Source organism: Psittacula echo (assembly GCF_963264785.1).
Source record: "Psittacula echo genome assembly, chromosome: 1".
NCBI lineage: Eukaryota > Metazoa > Chordata > Aves > Psittaciformes > Psittacidae > Psittacula > Psittacula echo.
Genome location: NC_137735.1, coordinates 159,207,219 through 159,223,689, shown reverse-complemented (window position 1 = coordinate 159,223,689; position 16,471 = coordinate 159,207,219).

The following is a 16,471-nucleotide window of genomic DNA, read 5'->3' as shown; positions in this document are numbered from 1 at the left end:
TCTTGCATCTTCTTCAGAGGATACCTGAACTACTTCTGAAGCTGAGAAGACTGCATTTTAATAAGAATTTTTGTTACCAAACATTGCTGAAAACATAAAAATATATGAATTTATAACGTGTGACAGTATACATGAAAGTGAAGCTACTGAAATTTGTGTGGTGGTTTGTTTGTTTGTTATTTTTTGTCAAAGAAGTTTGACTGGTTTGGAGAGGTGTGACCATGTTTATTGAATTATTAATTCTGCTATATTTTCAAAGGTTAAATTCAGTAAGCAGCTATTATTCTAACAAGTATTCATCAACAAACAACTAAAGCACTGTTCAAATCACATGCAAAAAAAGCAGAAAGCCTGTGGTTATCACCTTAACCAGAGTACTGAAGAAGTTTACTATTCTTCTATCACACATACATTCATATGGTTGCAGTGAATATACCAAGAATTTTAGCCTATGTTCCTCATACACTTTTTCTAAATCCTTCTTCACATAATTCTAACTTTTGTGAAATCTCATGTTATAATTCTTGTGAGATTCTGCCCACAGTGAGAATATGGAATACATTTATAAAAATTACATATAATTCATCTCACAAAGAAACAAATTGTTTCTTCCAGAGTGCTCTAATGTAATTATACTCGCTTTAAGGAGGTTTAAAAATTATAGACTGAGGACAACTTTAGTATGTTCTATTCTCTCTTTAAAATACACCTGTGGAAATTTCAGTGTGCACAGACTATTCTCTTTTTTTTTTTAATGCTGTTGTGACAGCATGAAAGAGCTTTTTAGCCTTAGATAAGTCTACAAGGCAAAGCCTGTGATGCAGACTGTGTAAGACAACTGCTACTGTAGTATGTAAATGCTGGTGGAGGACTCAAAGATGGAGGCCTCTTATGAAGGGGCAGGAACAAAATCCATGAGGGATTTCAGCTATAATTACTTCTCAGGGAAGTGGGGACAGTCTTTAAAGGTCATACCTGCTCTTAAATCACTTACAAAATAGTATATGATCAACAGTAATAGATTTAATATGACCTAGTTTTCAGTTGTAGCTGAGGTGGGACAAAGATCATACCTATGGCCCAATGACCATTGCTTAGCTGAGAGCCAATACGTTGCTACTGTAACTCCAAAGCTTTCAGTTTCTGTGTCCATACTCTTAGCTCAGTAGAGCACAATGTCGATGTAAAGATTTTTTCTCACATTTTGGTTTGAAGGTTGCACCTTAAAGACACAGCACAAAATTTCACCTTAGTTATCAGTCAATTGTTTAAAGCAGAGGTCTTCAACCACTCTCAACTTGCTTCACAAATTTTATAGTAATCACTCCATTAGACAGTATTTTTTAAATACAAATTATACATACATAATCTACCAACACTTTTATTTTTCGAGGTGTTCAGGACAGGCATACTCCTAGAATGCTGCAAAACCATGATGAAGTCATAGTTCCAGTATCACTAGCTGTGCCCTATGAGAACAAATCCAATGAGAACACAGACTTTGTAGTTTTACTTTCCCTGTTTGAGACAAATACATAAAGATCTTTACTGATGTTGTGAAACAGCTCTCTATACACATTTAAGTGTCATGTTTCACCTACCTATTTTCAGTGATTTACAGCTTTCACTAGAGTAATTACAGTTTATCATCTTAAAAGTGTAAATCTCTGAGAAGTAGGTAACATGAAAAAATATCCTTTATTTGGTATACATGTCGTCAAACATTATTTTATAAAGTTCAAGCAAATTAAAGAGAGGAGATATCTGCACAAAGAAAAGAAATTAAAGCCTGATATTTCTAGAAAAAGGTCGCCAGTGATGACCAAAAGAATAGGAATTTGACAAACTTTACACTAGCTAACATCAGTGAGCCACAGGTAAAATACAGTAGTCCTGCACTTCTCAAAAGTCTCTTTCTTTACCCCTCCCCTGAAGTCTAACCATGTCTGAGTAATAATAGCACAGTTTTATTCCACAGAGCAAGTCCTTTTGAGCATTCGGAGCAGTATCTGCTGACTTCAGTAAGGAGAAAATAAAAAGTTTTAATGCTTTTTATTGCATCTAGACCTGCAAAATGAGCACAGCTAAGATGGATTCTGTTCCTTCTTGTTCATCTTCAATGGAATTCTTTAAAAAGCCAATGAAAAAAATGCCTAGTTGTCATAGGTCATTAAATGCAGAAGTTCCCAGGCATGAACTGTGCTAAAGAATAGCTGTGCCTGCATATAGGCTTGCAGGGCAGGTGCCCCATAAATGACTTGGAAGCAATACATATCTTCTCTGAATCAAACATCGTACGGGACACACATCATGCACTAAAAACCAGCTTACATTCCCAAAGTCACTGAAATGCAATCATCAGCCTTTTCCAGCCAAAATCCCAGTGGCTCTGAGGCAGCTGAGGCAAACTCATAATCAAGTGTCCTGTGCACAACTCTAGACCAGGCTCTGGTATCCAGGCTGCCCCACACCATGTCCATACTATCCCACATCCTTATCATCCACAATGCTGAACACAGACTCCCCTTATCATCGAAGAGAGAGAACTGCTGGCAGAATGCTTTTTACAAAGGTCTATTGACACAGGAACTGGCTTTTGCCGTTGATCTGCCACGGTGTTGACTTTCTAATCTTTGATATGCAACAAAGCCTGTTTTCCTCTTGAGTCATCTTTAGTACAACTCAGAGCTTCAGTTAAAGGGATGTATATTTTTTATGGGCTATTTTCTACTATATTTATCTTCAAGTTTTATCCATGTTACAAATTGAGACAATGCCTGTTAATATCGCTATGGAGCAAGAAGTGCATGGAATGGGCATCTACTGAGACTTTTTCATCAATCAAAAATAAATATATTTTAAACCCCACATGCAACACTCAATTTACTATTACATGAACTATTGCTTGTCATTTTAAAAACTAGCTTTAATTGATTTTCGGATTTCAAGCATCATTATGAAGACCTGTTTTTATTTTATTTTATTGCAATGGTTTCAACTTTATTGTTTCGTTTTACGCTAGTCTGTTGAGATCTCTTTATGTGAGGTATTTTCTTCTTAGCTATATTTTATTGAAATGTCAACTAGTACTAGAGATCTTTCTATGTTTTTTTGAAACTTAGAAACAGCTTGGCTCTTACATGATACTTTAATAATGTTGCCAATCCTCTGATAAGTTGTTCACATCAGATATTTAGCCCCAATACCTAATGCCTCAGAATCTACATTGATTCTCTTCACGTTCCACCTCTGCATTCCAAGATTTATGAATATTAAGTTGTGCTTGCCCCAAAGCAAAAGTATACTCACTAAGATATTTGCTGAGATCAGGAGTCTCTCTGCCCCATTTTTAAAACAAAGGCATTAATAAGGAAGCACTATAAAATGTATGACACTGAAAAAAGAAGGAAAATTCAGTATTGTTAATAAAGTGAGAAAAAAAATCCTCTAGTTTGAAACCCCTTATCTGAGCTATCCCAAATAATGTAAGAAAGTAACAATTTATGAGAATTGTATAGGAATTGTGACTGCTAAGTGTGAATAAACCCTGATTTCTATAATTATGACCATTATTTTAAAACCAGTGGTCACCTATGTTGAAAAAATATCATTCTCTATAATTTTAACCCTTAAAAATAAGTGGGTAAATACTACCTACAGCATCTATGAAAGTCAGTTAGAGCCAGTGGAAATGGTTGCATCGTTACCCAGCACACACAGAATTATGTTGTGTACCAAGCACAATGCATAGACTTAGGTAAAGGGTACACATATATATCTTTCAGTGTTGAAACATCTTTCACAAGGACTGAGCTTTATAATTTTAAATGCATGCATAAACATGCTTACTTTTAAAATTCCTGAAATATCTTTCTTGGTTTTTTTTCTAATATTACATTTCTTAAATTCTATTCCAAATGCTCTCATCTTCCTTTGTGATTTGGTCCATTTTTATGTGTGCATGAAATTAGGGAATTTATTAAAACCAAGCTGAAACTGGTGTAAATGAGAAGGAAACAAAATCACAGAGGAAATGTGAATGAGGTGGTTTACAGGTTTACCAACAGGTGGGATAAAAGTGCTGAAGCAAAAACATCCCATTGAGATAAGTGCTGAAGCAAACTAATACTAGTAATTTATGTAGGCATATATTAAGATACTCAAGGCTCAGTTTCTAAACTGTGACTACATAATATTACTTCTGCCTCTCTGTTTGTAATTACATTGCTTTCAGTTGTATATATTAAACAGTTCCTCAGATGCTCTTTAGAAAATACTGAATTGGTTAATTTTAGAGCAACCACACATGGTTAAGATAATTCAAGAGATACAACTGAATAACGTAATTCATCTTTCTTTTTTTTTTTACAAATCTTTACATTAAACTAAAAATAGAGCTCTACTGTGTTTATTACAGTAAATATTCTTACTGAAATCAGTAGCATATGAGCTATTCTCAGCAGGCGCTGTATAGCCATTATTGAGATATCTTACTGCAATTACTTTTCAGCAATATCTTCCCACTGTTATTCTATATATTACAATATATTGGACAAAAAATAAGGTGTTGGTATCTCTCAGTATAGCTTCTATTGGATTATGAATTAAGATGGATATACATTGGATTGTAAATTAAGCAACATGAAAGTCAAGGCACCTACTGGATATAGAAAGCTCTCTCTGTGTAGCGGAGACCTCACTTCCCCATCAGCATCAGGGCTGACACTTGAGACACTTCAGAGTAGCATTCTCATTCGCCACACCAGCAGAAATAAGAAATTCCCTGGCTTCAATAAGAAGACTAGAGAAATTTATTCTTCTCTTTACTGGCAATTGCTATGTAGGACATTATATGGATTCCCGGATAGCATTAATGGTTCTGTTTTCTGCATGCCTCGGGCCACAGGGCTGTGATTACTTTTAATCAGTTTCAAGACTCCCCACCCTCAGCTGTGCTTTGGTTATCTTCAGACTGGATCAGTATATTGTAGCCTACCTACCGTAACACTTGCAAGTTTCCCTGAGGCTTTCAGACTACGCAGAATGCAGCCAAAAATGAAAGTTTAGGTCTCTTTCCTCTCCTTCCTCTCCTTACAGGAACTTTGCTGACTGTTACCTGTTTCCCATCAGTAGCCCCAAGTATAACACAGCAACCAGAAATCCTGCCCTTTCTTTTGAAAGGCAATACCATAAAACAAAAAAAAAAAGGAAAATAGAGGAAAATTAAAATAAAATAATAAAATAAAATAATGTTTTCTTGGAAGCCTGTCCTGTTGTTTCTTATTCATATAATTCATAAATTCCTTCTGAATACTCATGGAAATACACATAAATTCACTTTACTCATGTTCCTGATAAAGAACAAGTCTCAAAATCATCAGACTGTGTGATCAGAAATAAACTTTACCAGTCTTCAATCCCCAAAAGTCAGTTTAATGGGTTCAACGAAGAGACAATCCTTGGTATTTGCCCATAAAAACAGTGAAACAGATTCTGCCACTCACGCTTGTTCCTCAGGTTTTAGCTTTCTTCATTTCAGCAAAACTGAAAAAAAAAGGTTAATTCATCTCTGCCAATATAACAAGCACACTTTCATTTTCAAAAGATCTATAAATCATTGCACAGAGGTGCTGAAACTTAACACAAGTGCTTAAAGAGAGCGTACATTGTTGATGACAGTAAAATAATTTTCGCTATCGTATGCTAACTGTCAGTAGTGTAACAAACACCAAATCTTCTATCACTGTGGTAAAATCATGTCAGTGGAGGGGCTAGGGAGCAACTGGGAAGATGTAGTGACAGTACCCTATACAATTATTATTCTTCAGAAAAAGAAAGAAGAGAAAGAGGAAATGTATTTATAAAAATCCCTGGTGAATAATATATTAATTATCAGAAAGGGCTCAGCCAAACACTCAGACAATTTATAAGCACATCAGACAAAATATGCCAGCTATTTAAAAAAAAATGAGGCAGATGAGATTAGGCTTGTGCAGGTTGTCTCACTGACATGCAGCATTCTAGACAAGCAAGTGAACATGCTACTAGACAAGCAAGTGAACATCTTACACAAGGACCTATGCAAACTACAAAACAATCAAAGACTGCCTCAATATCATAATGTAAAATTGTAAGAGGAAGGCAGACAGGATGATAAAAAGAAGCAGATCTCTTTGAAATGTGAGTCGAGAAAAAAAAGTGACAGGATCATAACATTTTCAGATGAGAATTTAAGATTATGGCACCTTCCGCAAGAACAACATAGGAAGTGAACACCAAAACATGCAGCTGTTAATACAACAAGATTAGCATAATTTTTACAAGCTATAACTCCACTATTAGAGAACTCTGCTAATTCCAGAAAGGAAGATATCCAAGGACAGACAGATGGAAGAGCTAGTTAAATGGAGAGCAATGCTGCTAAATAAAGTCTAGAGTGGTTTTCTACCTTCAGTAAAGAAACTGCAGTCTCCTATAAAATAACAGGACTGTGCTCCTCTGATTCCCAGCAGCATTCCAAAAGCAAGAAGATGCAAAAGCTCTTTCTCTTTCAGTAGTTTTGTGATGAGCAGCCATAAACTCAGGTTTAACTGAGAGTTTTGCAATTGCAGTGCCACTAGCTTTCTAAAAGCTGCCCCTTGCAGCATTGGCTGTGGGAAGCCTAATGCAAGATTAAGACTCCAGCTGCAGGAAACCATGTGTTTTTATTTAATGTTGACTATGAAGCTTCTCTTTACTCATTGTTGAAATAAAGGCTGCAGGAAGAACAGGGTTTTTTTGTTCAACTGGAAAAGTACCCAAGTTCCAGTTAACTCCTGCTGGCAAGACTGGCTGACTGGCTGTGCTATGCTGAAAAGAACAAGGACAGAAGTGGTATCCAATTCAACAAGAGATTGTCATAAACAGCCATGAAAAAGACAGGCGAAAACACTTCACAGTGTGGTAAAGGGGATTGAAAACTAAATACATAGACAAATTAGAGAAAGAGACACAGCCGCGTTACATTGGAAAAAGCAAAACCAAAATCACTATTAAACTATCTGTGGGAAAGGTATTTTTCATGTGCTGTGAAAAGATGGATGTGGCTGCCTCATACATGTTGTAATTTCTCTGGTTTCAAAATAGTACAAATATTCCTGTTAAAATCACCTGTAAAATCAAAGAATTGGGACAATTTCGCAGGTTTTGATGGATTCTTATTTTGGCTACCTCTGACAGCACTTCCGTAATTTAAATCTCTATCTTGAGACACCAGGTAGCAGGTTAAAATTTCATCTCTAAGTATCAGCTGATTTGGTCCTACCAAGTTAAGACAGTTTAATATATAAATACAACATTATAGAATCATAGAATAGTTAGGGTTGGAAAGGACCTTAACATCATCTAGCAAAACAAAATTGCAGGTTCAGTATTAGGTTGTACTAATTTTGTGGTAAGAAACAAATGTTTGATATTAAACAGAAAACAAAGTGAATTCTCTTTTTATGATCAAGCTTATGGAGACAGACCTGCAGACAGACATATGCAGGAATATAAGCTGCTTCTTGTGTCTGCAAGCATGATTCAAATACTTGAAGAGGTGCATTGGTTACTTTTCAAGATGAAATATTATCTCTTTTATAATCTCTTTGAATATCTCTTTCTTGCCTTGCAAGTAAACACTGGCTCAAGCCCAAAGCAGCCACAACAAGAAATCAAAGCAACATATAAAGCAAATATTTGGAAGCACATGTACCAAGGAAACCAAAGGGGGAGAAGAAGGATAAGAAATAGGTTTTCTCTGGGTGCCAGCTGGTAGGATGCATGCTGTAAGGCCCATGAGGAGACAGATCGCCTGGCTCACAGAAGCTTCAGCATCCACAACTGTGATTGGAGGCAGAAAGCAAAACTTCAAAAAACTTTGAACAAAAGGATCAAATTCAGCAATTCAATTGGATGTTTATTCAAAAATAAGATATGTTTTTTCCTAGGAAAAACGGCAATTTACTTCTGCTGTGTATTTGCTTTGTATGAAAGATAGTGATTTGCTGGTGCGTGGAGGGAGGGTAAGGAAAGAAAAAGTGTTCAAGTTTTAAAATACATATCGACAAATGCTTGGCTTTGGTCCAATAGTCCTTTTGTTTACACACTGTGACCTTAATAAATTCTTAAGTAAAGCAGTTCCTACAGAAGAATGTTGCATTTATGATGGGTCAAACTTCTGTATTTATGTGTTGGCTTGGCAGGTCAAGGTGGAAGGCTTTTTTGGAGGCTTGGTGGGGTCTTCATTTTTCCTCATTTTGAGCTTTAAAAGGACAGATGTTCATAATCTTTCATTTCTGTGGAATCCTTAGAAATGTTTTTCTGCACTTTAGCTACTATTGTGAATGATTCCCTTGCATAGCTCCACAAGCTACTCTTGTACAAGGAACAGAAGGACAAGCTAAGAAAATGGTAAGAGAAGTGACTAGCGAAGACAGTGCTGCACTGTACATTAGAGAGTTCAGAGGGAGACCAGAAGCAGAACTAGAAATAAATCTCTGTTCACAACATGCATCACAGTGCAGAAATTCCCAGAAAACTCAAATACCATCATTGTGACTTTTGATATCAAGAAAGCTGGGGAAAAAAAATTGCAGAAGGGACCTGATAAAAGTAAAATCTAACGAGTCACTTCAACAGAAAGATTTTATTGAGACATTTGACCTTAAACAATGGATACATTAGATTTTTAAGTCCAGAGAAAAGACTATCAGTCCTTGAATCCAAACCACCTCCGTATCTTGTGAAGAAAGCTACTAAAAATTGGATATTTTTGTTTCCTACTGTGAAAGGAATTCACTGAAACAACCAACCAACCAAAAAAATCTTTCAGCCTAAGAAAATAAACAGAAATTGCTTTAGAAAGAGTTTAGAGAAGAATATTCTTCCAGAAATGTTTATTGTGAAGAGTTGTAAGCATTTGGTGAGAGAGAGAAAGAATGTGTCCAAAACACTGCTGTGTTAAGGAAACAACCCTTAAGTTTGTATATACACAACAAAGAAATCCCTCAGTCTCATTTGTTGTCACCTCTTGTTGCAAAAGTGATAGAACATAGAATCATAGAACAGTTAGGGTTGGAAAGGACCTTAAGATCATCCAGTTCCAACTCCCCTGCCATGGGCAGGGACACCTCACACTAAACCATGCCACCCAAGGCCTCATGCAACCTGGCCTTGAACACCGCCAGGGATGGAGCACTCACAACCTCCCCTGGCAACCCATTCCAGTGCCTCACCACCCTCTCAGTAAAGAATTTCTTCCTTAGATCCAATCTAAACTTCCCCTGTTTCAGTTTGAACCCATTACCCCTTGTCCTGTCACTACAGTCCCTGATGAAGAGTCCCTCCCCAGCATCCTTGTAGGCCCCCTTCAGATACTGGAAGGCTGCTATGAGGTCTCCACGCAGCCTTCTCTCCTCCAGGCTGAACAGCCCCAACTTTCTCAGCCTCTCTCCATATGGGAGGTGCTCCAGTCCCCTGATCATCCTTGTGGCCCTTCTCTGTTTCATTGGTATGTTTACCAGGTGTTAGAGAACACCAAGAACAGAAACCAAGTGGCTGTTTTTTCAGAAATAGAAATGAAATTGAGAAAAATGCTGTTAGTGCATTTAATAACTAATCAGAAGAAAAGGTGGAACAAGTAAGGAATCTACCTGGCAACAGACAGAAATCAGAAATCATCAGGATCATTTAGTGGACTAAATGGCTAGGGAGACCATTCAGAAAAGCTGAAACAATTTGTGCTGAACCTGATCACTTTCTATATAAGTTACTGATCAATAAACTGAGATTCAGTACACAGAGGCTTTTTACAATTATTTTAGTGATGTTTATGGCACACATCTGAGAAACACAGTGCAAGTTGGTGCAAAATTTGCTGATCAGCATAACAGGTAGAAGGAGGAGGCTTCAGCTAGGGCAAGCATTGCAAATGAAATAATGGCATATCATTGTAAGTTGCACAGTACCTTGTATTGTCTTTTAAATGTCAGATATTGGAACAGTGCATATAAGAATCTGTTTTTTGACTTTTAAGTTATTTTTTGCTACTGCTTTTTAAGGAAACAGCCTCTGTGATTCTGAAGCATGAAAATAAAAGCTGTGTTTTCAGGTATCCAGCTAGTGCTCTGTTATCCAAACTCTACATAGTTGTAGATCATAAAATAATAAATCAGTGATCTCCATTGTCCTGGGTTCAGCAGTAGCAGTCAGTTTTTCTCCTTCTTAGTAGCTGTTGCAGCACTGTGTTTTTGACTTTCGGCCTGGGAACAAAGCTGATAACACCGATGTTTAGACTGACCAAGGACTTTGTGAGTCTCATGCTCTGCCAGGGAGGAGGAGAAGCCGTGAGGAAGCAGGGACAGGACACCTGACCCAAACTAGCCAAAGAGGTATTCCATACCACAGCACGTCATGCCCAGGATGTAGAATTGAGAGGGCCCAGAAGGGCTGGAGCACTGCAGGGTGGGGGTGAGGTACCGGTTGGTGAGCGGTTGTATTCTTTTCCTTGTTATTTCCTTTATCATTATTATTATTGGTGGTAGCAGTAGTGATTTGTGTTATACCTTAGTTATTAAACTGTTCTTATCTCAACCCGTGGGAGTTGCATTCTTTTGATTCTCCTTCCCGTCCCTCCAGAAGCGGAGGGAAGAAAGGTGGGGGGGGGAAGTGGACTTCGTGGTTCTGATTTACGGCCTGGGCTTAAACCACGACATCCGTGATTCAAGATATTCTAATATATGACAGTTCATTAACATTAGTACGTATAGATTATATTATATATCATATATATATTATATATTTCCGTATCTAAAAATTCTAGACCACTCTAATTTGTGATATTCTGACATTTTGTTTATTTGAAGAAGAAAAAATAACCCCAAACCAAATGTGAATTATGGTATGCCTAAGTCGGGAATTACAAAGTCTACAGAATGGAAGATGAAGTCTATGTCTTTCATTTAGGAAGCATAAATTAAAATAAATTTTGCTTTTTCCTGAATAGTTAGAGTTGCAATGTTACTATGATCCAGAGATGTCCAACATCTCCATGCTTACATGTGATATTCCCCTGATGCAGTCTCTTCCATTAATCTTCTAAATGTTGTGTGTGATTCCTTCTGTGTGCAAAAGCTACAGGGCAAACTGCGATCAATGTGTAATTTGACTTGATGCCCTTTGAGTTTCCCAGTACTCTGAAACAGGCAAAATCACTTACAGTAGCTGACTCAATTTGTCAGGCAGCACTGTGTGTATCGGCCCTAATTCAGCTCTAGCAGAATAGGGTGTCTTGTCAGTCTGTCAGCACATCGGGTTATTCACAGGGGCAGGACAGTGTAGAACATGAACCATAAGCACTCCAAGCAAGAATATTTAGTTAGAGAAGAAGGCATATGCATGTACAAATATTAACATTTACAGACACATAGCAATACATTTTCTGGAGATGAATTCAGTAGTTGTAGATATTGAAAGTTCATGGGACAGGCGCTTTTCCACGTACCTCACTGAAGGAATAAAAAAATTCTCCCTGTGGCTGTTTTTGAACATGGTTTCTGGTTTTCTAGGCTACCACCTCTCAGGAGGTTTTGAGGGTTTTCTTTTGGTTTTGGTTTCCGGTTTGCTTTATTTTTGGTGGAGGTTTTTTTTTTTTGCTTTTGTTTTTGTTTTTTGGTTGGTTGGTTTGGTTTAATTTGGTTTTTTTTCTCTTCAACTGCCTGACACCATCTGTCCCAGCACTCAGAGGCATGTTTCTGAACCAGGAAAGGAAGAGGGAGTTGCAGGTTCCTCCTGCAATGGGAGGGGAAAAAAAAACCTTACTAAAAAAAAAGCCCTTGACATTGGTTTCAACTCTGAAGTTCTTTATACAAATCAGCAAAGGCAGAAGTTCCCATGCCATAGCAGACTGCTACTCTACTGTCAGACCTTTATATTCAGTGTTTGAAATAAGCTTAGCAATAGAAAATGATAATAGAACAAACAATGCATGTCTGTTGTTTAACATATTAATGTCAGGAAGTAGCCATTCACACTAATTGTATCTACATGTGAGCAATCAGTTCCATTGTTCATGGTTAAAAAATTCATTAAGGAAGACTATGTAATGATACAACCTCCTTAATTCCAGGATTTACTTGAAGGCTATGGTAATATACATACACGTAGGCAGACAGTGGGCCTATGCAGATGCAGATGCACATTTGTAATTCCCTTCCATAAATAATAGCTTTATAAAATATACAAATTAGGTGTTTGAATTATATCCCAGGATCATATCTTATCTTTTATTTGAAATATGCTTAAACACCTTTGCCCTCTATTGAAAATACAAAAAGATCTAACCTGAGAAAAAAGTGAGATATCCTACATTTATTTAAACCACATACAACACTGAAGAATCTTTTACCAAAGATGCAGGAGTACTTACCTTTCCTGATACACTATTTCTTGAAATGTTAGGATCCTAGAGAATTACCATTAAACGTCCAGACAGAATGTGCTTTCTCTGATTTTCTGCTCTATTGTTTATCTGAGCTCAGAATTGGGCCCAAATAATTCAGACACAAGGCTTCAACAAGCACATTAACCCAAGCAGTGCCACATACAGTGTTTTATACATCATTAGCAAAACATCAAGCATCTGACACGGGTCAGCATAGACACTGCAAACAAATTGTGCCCTTCCCATTTTAATTTAAACAAAAGGCTTCAAAAAGGCTTTACACTTCTGTGCAAATTGCTTGCCCTTTGTTCGCCAGCATCCTCACTGGGGTACTGATAGGCTACTCAGGGCACCTACAGTCAACAGGATCTGCTTTTCACTACCCTGATTAAGTAAGTAATGTTCACTTTCCAAGAATCCCCCACAGAGCAGCAGCATTCCCATGTGCCCAGCTGTAAAACCAGTAATGACTGGATTTTGAGAGAATTTGAAAACTTTCATCAAACACTTATTTCTGGTTTTCAACCTATATTCAAAGAGATACTTTGGCATTGTTAAGTGATTTCTGATGGGGATATAGTAAATTCATCATGTTAAACTGAAATGTTTCTGTCAGATGTCTACTCTGCAACAATCAAGCTATGTGTACAGTAAAATGTGACAACCACAGTGCTACTTCTGCTTGTAAAAATTACATATATAATATTTATTAATGCTAACCGGGAGTGTAATTATGCAGTATATCTTTTTTTATTATTATTATTAGAAATTTTTTATTGCAAGAAGTTGTTTCAGTATATTATATGGAATTAAAACTAAAAATTTAGTCTTGAGTCAAAAGTTGCTATTGTTAAAAAGAAAATAAACAAATGTGTTTGCTAATAAAACCATGTTTTCTTTCTCAAGCCCTCAAACTTTTTTCTTAGCCAATATCAAATCATCTTTTTCAGTCATTTTTAGTTTTCTTCCTGAAGGCTACACCCTGGAACAATGGATTTAGAAAGCTACTTGGTGGGGAAAACCCATAATCATTAAAGGGAATACCATCACTTTTTTGAAAGCAAACATTAGAAAACAGGAGACAAAGAAGTAGCAATTATTTTGACAGCAACTTAAACTATTCCTATTTACAGAAGTCAAGCTTATATCACACAAACCAAGTTGTTTCATGAGCAAAATTAATTTTTGTGTGATTTCAGTCTCTCAGCTTGATTCCCTTGCATTTAATAAAACGTGAACTTCAGCTATAGGTTTTTCCACAATTAAACATTTTCAGTAAGTCTCCCTTCTGTGGATTCTCTGACAGCTGATAAGACCTGAGAAAATTCTGCAAGTGCCCCCTCAGTGAGGTAAGAACAGCCTCATTCTCCTTTGTTAGGTTTTCTTTCATTGTTCTCATTTTTCTCATGGCATAAATGGGAACAACAGGTCTAAAAGTTATTAGCAGGGAATAAGAAAATGGATAAGCACACATGCAAGTATATACATCACAGTGGATTATTAAGCCCTTTTCTCTCTGGAAAACAGGCTAAGAAGGGGAAAATTCATTTCTGTCATTGGACACATCCACATATGTCTCACAATACAGTCTAACAAACTACTTATGATTTTTACAGGGGTCACTTTTCATTTTATCATTTGACTCCCTCAAGTACATCACAGAAGCACATGAGGGAGTAGCCTGAGGGAAACAAACAAACAGGAAAACAAACCAAATGGTACAGTTAGTGAGTTAAGTTTCTCCTGGAGTAGGGGAATGCAAAACTATTGCTGAATCTAGGTAACACAGCATTGCATTAGCCTCTAACTAAAGAGTGGGGAAGAGAAATATGCAGTAAAGGCGCTACACACGCCTGACCTTTCTACCCGCTCTATAATTTCCTGCATTGCAGCATGGGAAAGGATAGCATACAAAAAAAGTCAGTATCCACTTCTTTCCCCCAGCCCAGGGGAACTGGACCTTGTAGCTCTATATTTTTGATCTTTTAATATTTCAGAGTAGATCCGTAATGGTTATGATGAGCCTACTGATAGCTCACAATACACAAGCCCCAGTGGCCCTTTGTTTAATACACTGGAACGCATTTTGTCTTGTAAATTTTCCATAAAATTCTGTATCATAGATGAACTTTCCTGCTTTATTACACTGTGAGTGGACTATTTATCATAACACTGCTGCTCATCTTGCTTTCACAGCCCATTTTATTAACTTTTTTATACTAAGTAAATTCACTTTTTATGTATGATGTTTGTTTTACAGGTAATTCATGTAATTTAAAGTATTTTCTTAAGAACCTTTATTTAGCTTTGCCCTTGAAATTAACATTTAATGGTTTTTACATTTTTACAATAGAAATTAATCTTTATTTGAATTATTAGTCCAGAACTACAACCTACGTTCACCATATCTGAATGTTGGTATGGGAAACATCCATGACTGTCACATTAATCCAGAGAGCTATCATGAGAGAGGACATACATCTTTGTGTTGTCGAGAACCTGCACTAGCAAAGGAAAAGCACCATTTCAGTCACGTCTGACATGGTCTAGGGTGAGGTGTCCCTGCCCATGGCAGGGGAGTTAGAACTGGATGATCTTCTAACCCCTAACTATTCTATGAGTCTATGATTCTAAGTCTGCTTCAATGGATTAGACACATATAGTGATACTTCTCATGTTCCCACCAGTAAGGGGAAGGAAAGAAAGAAGAAAAAAACCCCACCAAATAAAGCCCCAACCCACAGAGATGTTGTAGAATCTGCTACAGGAGCAATCCACCTTGTAGACCCAGGAGACCTGTCCCTGCAATATCTGACGTATGCATCCTACTTGCAGAGCACAGATCAGAAAACGTCACGTCCTCATTAGATAATCTCCCTAAACACAGGTGATAAAAACAGTACAGAATGGTGTTACTTTTCTTATATACCTAGAATATATAGAGATACTCTGCCAATGAAAATTTTATGGAAAAACATTTCCTTCTATTTTTTTTTAATGTTTGACAGAAATAAGAATTTTACAAACCTCACTCAAACAATAAAAATTGTTTATTACTGCTGTCAGACAACAAAACCACGAGGTATTACTTCACCATCTCATCTAACCTTACTAATATGAAAGGAAATAAAATCCCATCCAGTTCAATGCTTATTGATTACATATATTTTGGATATATTTATTAATTTTTTGTATGCATGCTATATATGTATGTATGCATATAGCCACAGCCTTTGAAAGGCAAGCAGAAAAGCATTCAGTTGTGAGCTAAGACTATCAGGAGATCAGTAATCAAATGCTGGGTCTGGTACTTTGCCCTACTCATTGCAATCCTCACAGTTACATTTGGGTAAGAAACTAGAAATCAATTTTTGTTCAGCTTTAGATTTTAGCTCTTTCTGCATCTGTCTGGAGCTTCAGAACACTATAATTTGTGCTTGTGAAATTACTGGTCACAACTCAGTCTTCTGCTGGATATACTTGAGTAGAATAAGCTCTGCAATTCTCACTTTTAAAAGCAATTTTATGTCTCTAAGTAACTTCTGTGGCTCTGTTTTGGACTATTTCTGTTTTTCAAAACAAGAAATTCTGTAAGCAGTCTTCTGAAACTGGTTTCCTAAGTACACTCTTCCTCCTTCCACTCACTGCATATCTATTTAAAAATCAGTAGGTCACCATGAAAGGCCCCAGCATTTCTGCTGAAAACTATTGTTCAGTATGTTCTACATCATAATTCTCAAGTCTTTTCAAAGTGTTTAAAATTAATCCTTTTTCTATGAAGTAAACTCTAAGTGTTTCCTTTCCATTTCATAGAATGGAAAAATATTTCCTTAGAAGAGGTCCATCCTACAAGATCCAGATTGCTCTAAATAAGCTCCTATTAACAAGGGACATTTACTGTTCCATCAACTACTGATTAATCTAAAAATTCTGCCAGAAATACTTCTAAATCAAAGAGTAATAAGGTAGCATCAACCTTTGGAAATACAGTTAAAATCTCCTCTAGGC